The sequence below is a fragment of the Podarcis tiliguerta genome (assembly GCF_965153285.1).
Source record: "Podarcis tiliguerta genome assembly, chromosome: 2".
In the NCBI taxonomy this organism is placed as follows: domain Eukaryota; kingdom Metazoa; phylum Chordata; class Lepidosauria; order Squamata; family Lacertidae; genus Podarcis; species Podarcis tiliguerta.
In genome coordinates, this window is record NC_139535.1 from 101101648 (window position 1) to 101114293 (window position 12646).

General features: G+C 45.2%; 1 protein-coding gene across 5 annotated transcripts in view; it reads right to left on the bottom strand.

The window, feature by feature from the left end:
* Positions 1–12646, bottom strand: part of DGKA (diacylglycerol kinase alpha) — a 75957-nt gene that overhangs the window by 50562 nt on the left and 12749 nt on the right. The window contains exon 1 of one of the 5 annotated variants that reach the window (XM_083427456.1): positions 2676–2955. The exons of 3 other annotated variants lie outside the window; for them this stretch is intronic. The gene's annotated coding sequence lies outside the window, so the exon portion shown is untranslated. Of the gene's footprint in view, positions 1–2675; positions 2956–12646 lie in introns of those variants that run through there. One more of the 5 variants, XM_083427455.1, reaches the window with a different exon arrangement.

A 12646-nucleotide genomic window follows, 5' to 3' on the forward strand; every position in this document is an offset into this window, starting at 1 on the left:
ATCCAGAGCCTAAAAAGTACAGTTCTGCTATTTTTCTCCAAAAAAAAATCCAGATCTTTACAGAAACCATTCAGCATTAAAATTTAGAAAATAAGTTATGCATTGACCAAATGTCCAATGCCTGTGTTGGCAGAATCAGAAGATGCATTTGAAACACTTGAGATTCCTATACACTTTCAAAGCTCCTATACACTTTCTAGCAAAAAAAACAACTGGCAATTCTCCGAGATCGCAGGACACAAACTCATAACATCACAAGAGATTTATCGGAAATCACTATTCTGATTTTAAAACTGTCGGGATGAAAAGTTTTGAAGAAAGTGTCCCCTGGGAGAAAGTTTGAGAGGGAGAGAGGCTCTTTCAAGAAGTCTTTGTAGATTATAATTTAGTTAATTTGGAAGGCCTAAATTTGTTTGCTGGAGGAAAAATGCCCTTTGCTCAGGGTCTTACACACAAACAGGATCAAGAATCAACTAACTGGTTTACACAAAAGATAAAGGATCAGATTTTTCAAAGCTGTTTCTAACAGTGGACACCTGTTGAATTGTTACCTACCATTTTAAGGCACTTTTCAGTGTTTTGCAATTTTATCCAAATCACTGAGGTAGATTGTTTGACGAAACAGTGAATTGCCTAAGGACATTAAGCACACAATTCTCTAAGCGAGAATTTGAACCTTGGCCTCTTGCCTTCCAACAAAAGCACAAAGTTAAACTGAACTTTGCTAATAACAATAAAAATAGTAACATTGCACTTATCCACAGGCCTAGCCTGTAACATAACAGCCTGTTTGGCTTTGCCACATTGCCACCACATCCTGCCCTCATAAACCCGTTTTTCCCATAAGCTCCATCTTCCAGCCAGAAGGAGGAAAGAGATGGCTGATCCAAACCTAAACAGGCCCATGGGGTACCTCAGAACTCTCTGTCCACTGTGAAACCCTGCACCATCTGCTTTAATGCTACATCCAACAAATTATCTAATGTATCAAATTATCTAAAAGGAACTTTATGAAGTTCCTTTTTTGTTATGGATTTCAGAAATCATAAGCAGTGTTCCAAACTCCCATTGTTCTAGGTGCATTTTGCCACAGGGAATTTCATTTGTGTGAGCAGCTTCTGAGCTTGGTGTGCAGCACTGTGCCTAAGATTTCAGATTAATACTGCAGAGTGGAAGGAAAAGAGGACCTTTTTCTGCCTTCCCACTTCCAGCTACTGTCTACTGTAGCTCAGGGGAACATACAACGGTCGTTTCCAGCATCTTTATTTAAAGCATTCTCACAGGAAACAGCCCAGGAAAGACCTACTAGTGGAGACCTTGGGAGTGCTGACTTTCAAATAAATCCTACTTGCTAGAAAAATAGGAGACTCTTTGTATCCTCGAACCCTACTGTAGTAGGCAACAAAAGCTGCAGGAAGGGACTTCACCAGAATAGAAGCTCGAGAGATATTCATCAAGTGCTTTTAATCCAAACGTGCCAATTCCTTTCTCTCTCCTCCTTCAGCAAAGCTGCCAAAACATCTAGACGGCATCTCACCGTTAATGAGGGGCAAACTGTCTCCTGCATTGCAGAGATAAAGAAAGCTATGTGGAAAGCGAAGGAGGCACATTTCAGGATGACAATCCGGGATCGCTTTACAGGGCTCATGGCACGAAACTGAGGCATGCAATGTCAAGTTATCCGTGGCAAATCAGAAGAATCAACGCCCTCTTATTCACAGGAAATGAGGCCAAGCAAGCCTTCCCCAGGGTCAGATAAAACCAGAGAGCCTTCAATGAACGAGGTAACCGATAGCAGCGGCAGCAGAACATTTAAGTTTAAAGTGGTACTAAGTACGGTCTCCCCCCCCCCTCTCAGCGCCCCCCTCCCTCCAGCAGGCTAGACCAAAATGGGTTTCCTTCCTCTTGTGGGATGGGGGTGGGGAAATAAATACAAAAGAAAACTTTGCGGCTGGCATTGTTTCTTGGTGCAGCGACGTGCCACATTGCTGCATGGCAGGGAGGTGAATCACCACAGACATTGAAGTTGTACTATTCATTTTTCTCTTCTCCCCCCACACCCCAACCCCGTCGCCCCACCTCCCCTCCGAAAGCACACAAAGTTCTCTCTCAGTCTCTCCCCTCGTTGCTGCTAAAATAAGAAAGCCGTCCGCCTGCTTCCCCGGGACGCGCCTTGGAGTCATACATATTTTAAAGAAACCTATTTTTGCCCCTTCCCAGATTGCAGCGCTCTGTCGCGCTCTTGCAGACAGACAAAAATAATGACAACGAAATCGGGTCGAACTGGAAGGCTGCTGGTGGTGGTGGTGGGGTTTGCAACGGCTGTGAGGATCCCCCCCCCCCCGCACGATTTGCACACATTTCCCCACCCCAAATGCTGTCTCTGGTCGCAGACAAGCAAAGCAACTCGGGCTCTCGTGGTTTTAAAGCCTACTGCTTCCGTCCAGTCCACTTGCGAAAAAGCAGACAGTTCACATCCACGCTGGCCCTGAAAACTGCCTCTCTGCACATCTCATCTCCCGAAACTTCTACAACCCATACCCCAAACAATCCTGCCGGATTCCTTTATCCTGAGCGCGCGCCGCGCCGCGCTTAGCGCGCAAAACGCACACACATCTCCGGCAACAAAGCGTCGCTACAGAAGACAAATAAAAGAAAGCGAAGGGTTTCTGTACCTTGCTTTGCAGACCGGCTCAGCAGCACACTGGAAGTTGGCAGCACAAAATACAGAGGGCTGACTGAAGCTCAAGCAAACTCAATCACACCCTCCTCTGAGCCAGCCCTACTCCTGACATCAGCGCAAGGCAGTTCTCTTTCGACTTCTTCTTTCCTTCATTGTATACATTAAAGCGCACAACACCGGGTGGAGGGGAGGGGCGGGTGAAAGGAGGAGGAAGAATGGCGGGCAAAAAGAAAAGAAAAACGATACGAGCTGCTTCCTCAGTAGAGAGCTGGCCATCCAACGAGGCGCTGGGACCCGGGGTCAGAAATTAGGACCAGGATGGAAAAGAGCCCCCCTATCTTCTCCACAAAGCCTATAAGAATCTCTCTGTCTCTCTCCCCCGTTTCCTCTAGGCCTCCCCGCTGCTAGTTTGCATTGCTGTTTTGCATTTCTCTCTCAAACATGTCTACTGATTAAAGGTAAAGGTAAAGGTACCTCTGCCCGTACGGGCCAGTCCTGCCAGACTCTAGGGTTGTGCGCTCATCTCACTCTATAGGCCGGGAGCCAGCGCTGTCCACAGACACTTCCGGGTCACGTGGCCAGCATGGCCAGCGTGACAAGCTGCATCTGGCGAGCCAGCGCAGCACACGGAACGCCGTTTACCTTCCCGCTGGTAAGCGGTCCCTATTTATCTACTTGCACCCAGGGGTGCTTTCGAACTGCTAGGTTGGCAGGCGCTGGGACCGAACGACGGGAGCGCACCCCGCTGCGGGGATTCGAACCGCCGACCATACGATCAGCAAGTCCTAGGCGCTGAGGTTTTACCCACAGCGTCACCCACGTCCCTTGTCTACTGATTACTTATATGATATTTTCATGGAGAAAGCAAGAACAATGGGTGAGGAGATAAGTGGTTACATGCACAATTCCTGAGGAAGGCTTTAAAAAAAAGTATGAAAACATTCATCCTAGTTCCCTTAAAGGTTTTCAAACTTCTATCTTTGGGGTCTCCTTCTGTCAAAAACTTGATTTTGGGTATATCCTAAGATGCACACTAAGCCCACATGGGACATATGAGCTCAGTCACTTCAGAAGAGCTAAGAATGTGCTCAAAAGAAGATACTCAACATTTCAACAGAAACCCGTGAATTGTGATCAGAGCAATAAGATCCAGCAGACAGCTTTATAATCAAAACTGCCCTAGAGCCATTCCAGCTTTATCAAACTGTATCCTGAATTATGATATACTAGGATCAAACTGGAAGTTGAGCTATGACAGCTATGGAGCTATGAAGGAGCTAATGGGAAACAGATTGTTCAGGTATACCTGAAGGTTGGCAGAAGCAGAAAAATCTTTAGAGGCACGAGGGAACCCAGAGGACAACAGACACACAGAGAGACAGCTAAATGGTGACTGAATATGGACAGTGGTCACAGAGTGTTGGGGTAGGACAAAAAAAGAAAAAGGTATGTGATGGATTGGAATATCCTGGAAAAAGTATAGTTGATGATGATGATGATGAATATACTGCCCTTTACCATCTGGAGGTCTCAGGGCAGTTCACAGAAAAGATAAACATAAAAACCACTGGTTTTTATGTTTATCTTTTCTGTGAACTGCCCTGAGACCTCCAGGTAAAATACACACACACACACACACACACACACACACACACACACCACACACACACACACAACACACACACACTATATATATTATATGACAAAATAAAAACAACAACCCCAATAACACCCTGAACAGGAACAGTCCACACTGCAACATTTTGTTACAGGTTCCACCTGTGTATTAGTATTATGTGGTTTAGAGAGAATCCTTTTCTATGCAGAGCAGCACAGTTCAGCGCTGGATATAGGCCTGTACAAGCAGTACCCCCAAACAGAGTGCCAAGTCAAGAGGGTGCAAAATTGAGAAGACCCATAAATGAAAAGAGGGCATCAAATTTTTGGCCTCACACAGGGCGCCATACTACAAAATATTACCAAAGTCCACCCCTGCACAGTTAAAAAGTTTGTTGTTGTTGCTGCTTTTTAAAAAAAACCTTGCCTTCCCACTATTTTCTGGTTCATCCTCTTTCCTTTGAGTGCATTGAATTTGCCAGTGTGTTAAGACGACTGATGGAACACATTTGGGGACTAGTTTCCAACTGAGCTGCTTTGCTGCTGCTTAAATCAACCCATTTTTAATTAATGCACAGTGATGAGTTATGTGGGTTGGTTTGCCGCAAAGCCAGATTGCCAGCATGTCCAGCAGTCACTGTGTTTTAAAAATTAGGGCTAATCCACACCACCCTTGTGCCTGTGGGCAGCCCACTTACCAATGTGACTCTGAATGCGTTTAGATTGTGGCCTTGGAGGTTCTTTTTTATGTGCTTGGTTATGCAAGTGGTTTGTTGCAACTACAGGCTGCACTTTTCCACACAAGGTTTTCTTCCTTTCCATTTGTTACATCTCGTTGGTTGCAAGAAGAGCACTGTTTCTCTAGCTTTGCACACACAGACCTCCATCTTGCATACTATTCAGTGGTACACTTCATGTCTGTGTCTGTGTGCGTCCCTGTAGATTTGTAGGCATTGTGCAATATGCCCATTGCTTGGGCGTGCAGAGGAGGCCCAACAGCAGTTTTAGCAATTTGTTTATAGGACACAAGAAAGGAACTGGTAGGGAACTCTTTGGCCCTTACTGCAATACTGAAACTGGAGTTGGGTGCTTTTGAAAATCTGGCCCACAAAGGGCTAAACAAATGCATTCCACATGCCCTGCTCACTCCTTGGCTGAGGCAGATGTTACACCCATCACTGTTATTTGTTTATTTCCTCAACAGGGTTTTCCTTCTTGGCAGAAATCTAAGCCCAGAGCCAGGGCAGGGCTGCTTGACTACCAGCATCTGCCTGCTGCTATGGAGCAGGAAAACATATACACACAAGGGCAGGTGAGGAATAGGTGAATGGAGTTCCCAGGCCTGCAAGCTGAGGTGGGTGGAGGGAATGTATTGGCCACAAAAGGTCATGTTTGTCTGAACTCTGTTAGGTGTTTGCACATCTCTTTTAGGGTTCCCACTTGATTAGTGCTGAAATGGCAAACAGATCTTTTTTTTAAAAAAAAAAAAATGCCTCTTGGCTAATTGTCAAAGCTATGTGTGCACTTCTATATTTGCAGTTTATTTAAATACACATTGACACATATGAATGGAAAATACGTTTGAGGTGGCAGTTCTGTTGACTGTCCCTTTAAGTGTATTTATACACGTGAACATGAAAAACGTCAGCAGTGCCACATTTCCCATTTTTTCCTGGTGTATGTGTTGTGTTTTGCATGTGCACCCATCTAGTACTTTATATGCATGTTCTATAGTCTTAGGTTTCTGTTTAGCATGTGATCAGCTCGTCTCTGAATTCAATCTGTTAATAAAACTGCACGGCAGGATAGGAGAGTCAGCATCTACAACTGCTCTGTGTAGGAACGCGTGGGTGTTGATATATGTATGTGCACTAGTCTTGACTCAGTGTGCCTGCCTGTCATTCTAGAAATGCTGTGCACATGAATCAATCCATCCATCTGGGTGGGTGGGTGTGGTCTATGTGAATGTTGAGCTGGGACTATTTTCTGAAACAAAGAGTGTATGTTCCCAATGACATATTTATGTTTTGTTTGCTGCATTTTTGACCCATATACCACATCTTACTAAGCTCAAGGTAGGTAACAGCCATGGGGTGGGGGACAGCAAAACACACCAACAAATATATGCAAATTTGCAAGGGGTGGGGATATGCATGCTTACCACTGACTGTAGCAAAGGTTTTTCCAGGTTTAATCTTAAAATCTCAGCCAGATGGTACACTGCTCAGGCTACCAGCTGGGAGGCCTAGGACTCCAGGTAACAGCTACATTCCCAGACAACGTGGCAACTCTATTCCTACCCTTCTGGAGCTCTCTCTCTCTCTCTCTCTCTCTCTCACACACACACACACACACACACAGAGAGAGAGAGAGAGAGAGACCAAAACGATCCGGGCCATACACTGTTCTTTATAAAAGTAGGTGGATTGACCATGGAGGCTCATGCATCCTAGATTAAGGATATAGTCTTATTCTGCTAACAATTTAATTGTTATAATTGTCAGCTGCCAAGTGATGGGGGCATCTCTAACAAATAAAATAACAGCCAACTGTCTCCTGATGGATCCTCAGCCTTCTTCCCCTTCACAACCTGCAGGTCTGATTTCAAACTATAGCTATATGCTCCCAGTTTAGAGCAAATCATATGCAGTTCACAGCTTGATTTTGCAGTTGTACAGACATGTTTAGGAACAGTGTGAGCAGGCACAGGTATTCAAGCCTGGGGAGAGAACACACACAATTCCAGTTTCTCCCATTGTTGCCAGGCTCCTAAGCATGGTTAACTGAGAGCTGGCATGACATTTGCACTGCACCTTACAGGCCAAAGCATGCATTTCCAACACAGAGCCAGAGAGATGATCTGATGTTTTAGTTCATTTCAGCTTGGTTCTGTAATCCACTAAAGTATTGTAGTTAAATATATATTTTGAGCGCTTCTTGTGTAATCCTGCTTATGTCTCAAGAGACCACAGATTGATTTCATGGAACGGGTGACAGCTCGGTTTGTAACGGAAAGTGGTGAGGCGTGAACATGCTGTGGAGCCCACATCCCCCCCCCCCCCGCCCCAGAGAGGATTCCTCTAAGGCAGGTGATTTTACTTCTCTTACTATTCCTGGGGGTGCAGGATTTGCAAACGTCAAATCCGGAACAGGGGATGCCTGGTTGACAGAGAGGAACACCCCCCCCCTCACTACGTCACAAATGCTGCATCTGGAATTTCCCCTTTTCGAGGTTGCAGATGTTTTTCTCTGCCAGTTAAATGTGCGTGGGCGGGAGGTGTTTGGTGCTGCGGTTTATACAGAGTTGCAAATGTGCACACTCCCAGCCCATTTGGCAGTCACATTTGTAGCTCAAATTACAATCATTAGCTAATTAGTCCTTCCAGCCCCATATTTCAGGGAAAAGTCACCATGTTATGGTCCCCCCTGCCCACCAACCCCCAAAAGCCCCACCTGCTCCTAGGAAGGCCAAACAACACAATGAAAAAGATGCTTCGCTTGCCAGCTCAGCAGTGAAAACACCAGGTGCAACAAAAATAATGTTGAGTTTGGTTCTGGGAGGAAAGTACCTGTTAAGCTGTGCACCTTCTTGGGTGACCTTAGGCAATTCACAACCTCCCAGGCTACTGTACCTTGCAGGGTTGTTGTGGTGATAAAGTGAGCCTAATTACAATCCATGGGCCTGATAAGGAAGGAAGGAAGGAAGGAAGGAAGGAAGGAAGGAAGGAAGGAAGGAAGGAAGGAAACTCCAAATACAAGGATGAGAGGTTTTGCAATCATTGCAACAGAGAGAAGATTGAGACATAGAAGAGATGCTTCCTGTCTTTTATCCGAGGACATGTGCCAAACATGTTTCAAAGTTATTTGCTGGTGGTTTCTGGAAGGGCAAGGCGTATCTACTTCCATCTTTGGTGGCTATGACCCCCAGGCAGCACAGAAGTTCTGGAGATTAGCTGTTGACCTTTGTCAGAAATAGGAGCATTCAAACAAACCATCTCACATGTTAAACTAAGGCACAAAGGGCTGTAGGAGCTAGCCCCTTCCGTCTCTGCACGCACTGGCCATGCGTTTGGAGAATGCGCTTGTGCACACACTCCTGTGTATTCTGCATCCATTGCATTCCACCATCGGTTTGGGAAGCAGCAAACACACGGCATTAGCCACAATTCATTTCTATCCTTTATCTATCCTGCAGTTTCTTATGAAATACTGCATTTCAATACATTACCCCCTGAAGCTATCTTCAGTGTGACTTCAGAAAAAGAACAACTGAGCAGCATTTTCAGTCAGTAATATGTACGCAGCCCATGAGAAGCGGCCCTACATGCATACTGATGTATAAATTCCAATTCAAAGGAAGACCCTGATTAGCCCAGGTTCCTCGGACTCACATGGAGCTCTATGAATGTACAATGGTATGCATGTAGGGCCACCTTCTCATGCTCACATAATCTGTGCCTGACTCCACTGCCCCCCTAACACATGAAGGGTGTACCATGTTTGTCCAAACATCCTAATGACTTCATGCCAGATCACATGAGACCACTAAGGACTGTGCTACTTAACCACTTGGAACCAAGTTACCCCAGCTTCCTATACAGGAACCTTATTACAGTTAAGCTATGTATAACACTGGGCTGGAAATCTCCCCACCAAGAAGATAAAATATTGGATACAATCAACAAGCTCTTCCGATGATGCATTGCCAGAATAATGTGCACATCTTTGGTCTTCCCTCCATGACAGAAACAGGTATCATAGCACTTTCAAGTTTAGCACATTTACTGCGACATAAAACTTTATAGATTAGGACCTATGCATGAAGCAGAAGTTGTGAAAGCTTAAGTGACCATATATTTGTCTCTAATGGAGCTACTCTACTAGCATTCGTGAGTATGATACTAGCATTGCTGATATTATACAGAATTGCTGGCTAGGAAGGCTGTTCAGCAATTCTGTCTGGTAAAAAAGGCAGCAACATTTTCTCATTGATGCAGCCCCAGAAAGTGAGTGGTCAGAGGAAGAAGGGGAAGACTGGGAAGAGGTGGTATTGGAAGCTGAATGGGTAATAGGGCTTAGTGAGCTGAGAGAGTCTGGCAGACAGAAGTCCAGAATCAGAGGCAGAAGATGAAGCAGGTGAGTGGGGAGGAAGGAAGGAAGTCAAGAGGCAGAGATGAGTTGGGCTGGTGAAGAGTCACAGATGTGGCTCAGTTGGTTAGAGTGTGGTGCTGATAATGCCAAGGTTGCAGGTTCGATCCCTGTATGGGACATCTGCGTATTCCTGCATTGCAGGGGTTGGACTAGATGATCCTCAGGGTCCCTTCCAATTCTATGATCCTATGACTGGCTCCCAAAACAAGGAGGTTGATCACCATCTCCCCCTCCTGCTGCAACAAGCTCCCCTTCCCCTTGATCTCCCAGAACCAGAAGAGGGCTGAAATATGCAGAGCAGCAACAGGCTGCATGCAGTCTCAGTCTCCAAAGGCTTGGCAAAAGCCCGGGGGAGGAAGGGACTTAGATGGCTATGTGCAGGTGGGGGACCTACTGAGAATGCGCTGCTGACACTCTGCCAGGTTGGTGGAGATCATGTTTTGCTAATAAAGAGTTAACACCAACTTTGATCTGTGTGATTACTGACCAGCACACTCTGACACCCACAGAGTAATCCAGGGGCAGCCAATGTGGTTCCCTCCAGATGTTGTTGGACTCCGGCTCTCATCAGTCCTAGCCAGCATGGCCAACTGTCAGGGATTATGGGAGTTTTAGTCCAACAACATCTCAAGAGCACTAATGAACAACAAAAATAAAACAGAAGCAGTAAAATCAATAGTGAGGAGCAATAAAGCCAGTAACAATAAAACAACAAAATTAGCATACATTAAAAACTCTGGGCAACCAAAACTCCAATTCCCATCAGCCCCAGCCAGAATGGCCAACAGTAAAGGATGACAGTAGTTGTAATGCAATAACATCTACATGGTACCATGTTAAGTAGCCCTGCTCTAAAGCATCTCATAGCCATGTGTAGTAGTGATGTAAGAACACAACGAAAGAGTGAAATAATAGAACCGAGTACTCAATGTCCTTCACACATATGATTGCATAACCTGTCTCCTCATTATGACATGTAAATAGGGAGCAAAATGCCGCTTTGTTTGCTTATTGCCAAATACTATCCTGGTAAAAAAAACCAGAACTCTCCTCCCATCTCAGCCCCTAAGTGCCTTGGTACAAGCAGATCTGCAGAAACCAAAGCCTTTTGGCAAAAATAGCACATGAACAAAGAAGATGAAATGTGATGTTGCTATCTTGTTTAGGGATCTAAGGCTGGTTCTACCCACACCAAAGATGCAGGATGTTTGGGGCTGCTCTGCAGTTAAGTCAAGTAAAATGGCATATTTGCTCCGTGGCTACAAGACCTCTACAACACAAGTGCTGTAACCGACATGTGAAAAAGTGTTTCAAAGGGTAGAACCCCCTCAAGCCTTAATTACCATGGTACTGCATTGACACTGAGCTTAGTATTCTCGTAAGCATCCTCTTCAGATATGCAACATAATCTCCTCATAAGGCTTTGGGGTCGTTTGCTAGCTAAAGCCACTTGCTAAATTGCTTTTGAGCTGTGTATGCAACAAGGCATTATTGTCATGTGGGTCACAGCAGCCTTTTTTTATGTGTGCTCTTGCGCCCTTTTGTCTCCCTGTCTATTTTGATCTTTCCCAACTATACAAGTGGGTGGTACTTGATGGGATGTATTCATGCTGTTGTCCCCTCACCTCAATTACTACTTCCCCACCCTCTAGAAGTTCCAGAAACTTGAGGTCCATGGTGGGTTTGCACAAGAGATATATTTGTTTACCTGTGCACATCTGCCATATAGATAATTGTCTGTAGATTAGCACAATGATAAACAACTTTCACTGAAGCCAAATATCAAGCATATTTCACAGTGGGCAAAACAGCCAATATTAAAACATACTTTTTTGGGGGGAGGTGTTACCAGATTTATGCCGTAGTTTAAAAAATGAAAACGTACTTGTATATCAAAGCCTTGCCTGGTAGAGAGCCAGCAGCCCACTGAGGAGTGTCTCGTCAGGACAAAGAACGACTGGGTCAACAGATGCGAACAATGTGAAAAACATGCACACGTGATTAATCAAATCTATTAATCAAAACTACTGTTGTGTGTACATATCCTTGATGGCTGATGGTTACTGGGTGCTGAACACAGGTTGCCCAACTGATTGAGGGTGGAACCAACTAGTTTGGACAAGCTGAATGTAGTCAGTGACAAGAGAAAAGAGGTTTTTGCAGCTGGGTACTAAGAGCAAGCCAGGGAGATTTCATAAGAGGAGTCCTGCTGAATCACACAACAGGCCACCTCAGCCAGCGTTCTGCTTCCCACAGTGGCCAACCAGGTTTTGCTTGAAGACAACAGATATTTCCCACAGCTGCTCTCAACTGGAACCTGGAGGAAATTGCTCCAAGGTCACGCTATTTTTTGGTGGGGGGTTTTTTAACAGGGGGGGGGGGAGAGATGATGGTGCTTTAAAGACTAAAATTCAGTTTGAGTGTTCACCATATCTGTAAAAGAACACAAGTCTCCATTGCTCTCTCCCCCCACAAGAGAACTGATCCTGTAAAAGGCTGCGCCTAGAAGCTCAGTGAAACAGTATTGATCCTCTTTGTCTATTTATCAGCTTTGATTGATTCTGATCTGGCTTACACACTACGGTATAGCTTCTCTCCATTCTGGCTCAGTTTTTTGCCCTTTCTTATAGGTGACACTCATATGATTCCTCAAGAGAACAAGAAAACATATTCACAGCGCTCCATAAGAAAATATTGCTCCAGTTTATGACGGGTCAGCAAGATTTATCTTGCCTGGGCCAGATCGTCCCCCCCCCCCTGCAATTTTCGGCACCGTGGAAGTGAGACTCCGCACCATGCTGCACTGCTTTAGCGCAGCGCGTGAGTGGGCAGCTCAGTTCAGGGGCGGCTCATGGGCCAATCAAACAACCTCCGCAGGCAGCTTCCGGCCCATGAGCCTTAGGTTGGTGACCCCTGGTTTATGATCACAATTTTAGTATTCAGTGAGAGCCTGGTTTCAATCTGCACATTTCACTGTGGCAAGCTGGACTGAGGAGAGGTGATCACTCTGTGTAGCAATTGGTAACAGATTGGAGGCTCTCAGATACCATGGAAACTGGGTGCGGGGGCAGATCAGAAAATTACAGATATTATTCCACTTGCAAAAATATAATTGTAATGTATGAACAATTCAGATGAATCAACGCAACCCTGATGATATGATCTTGATGGTCTATCATTGCAAAAGCTAATTAA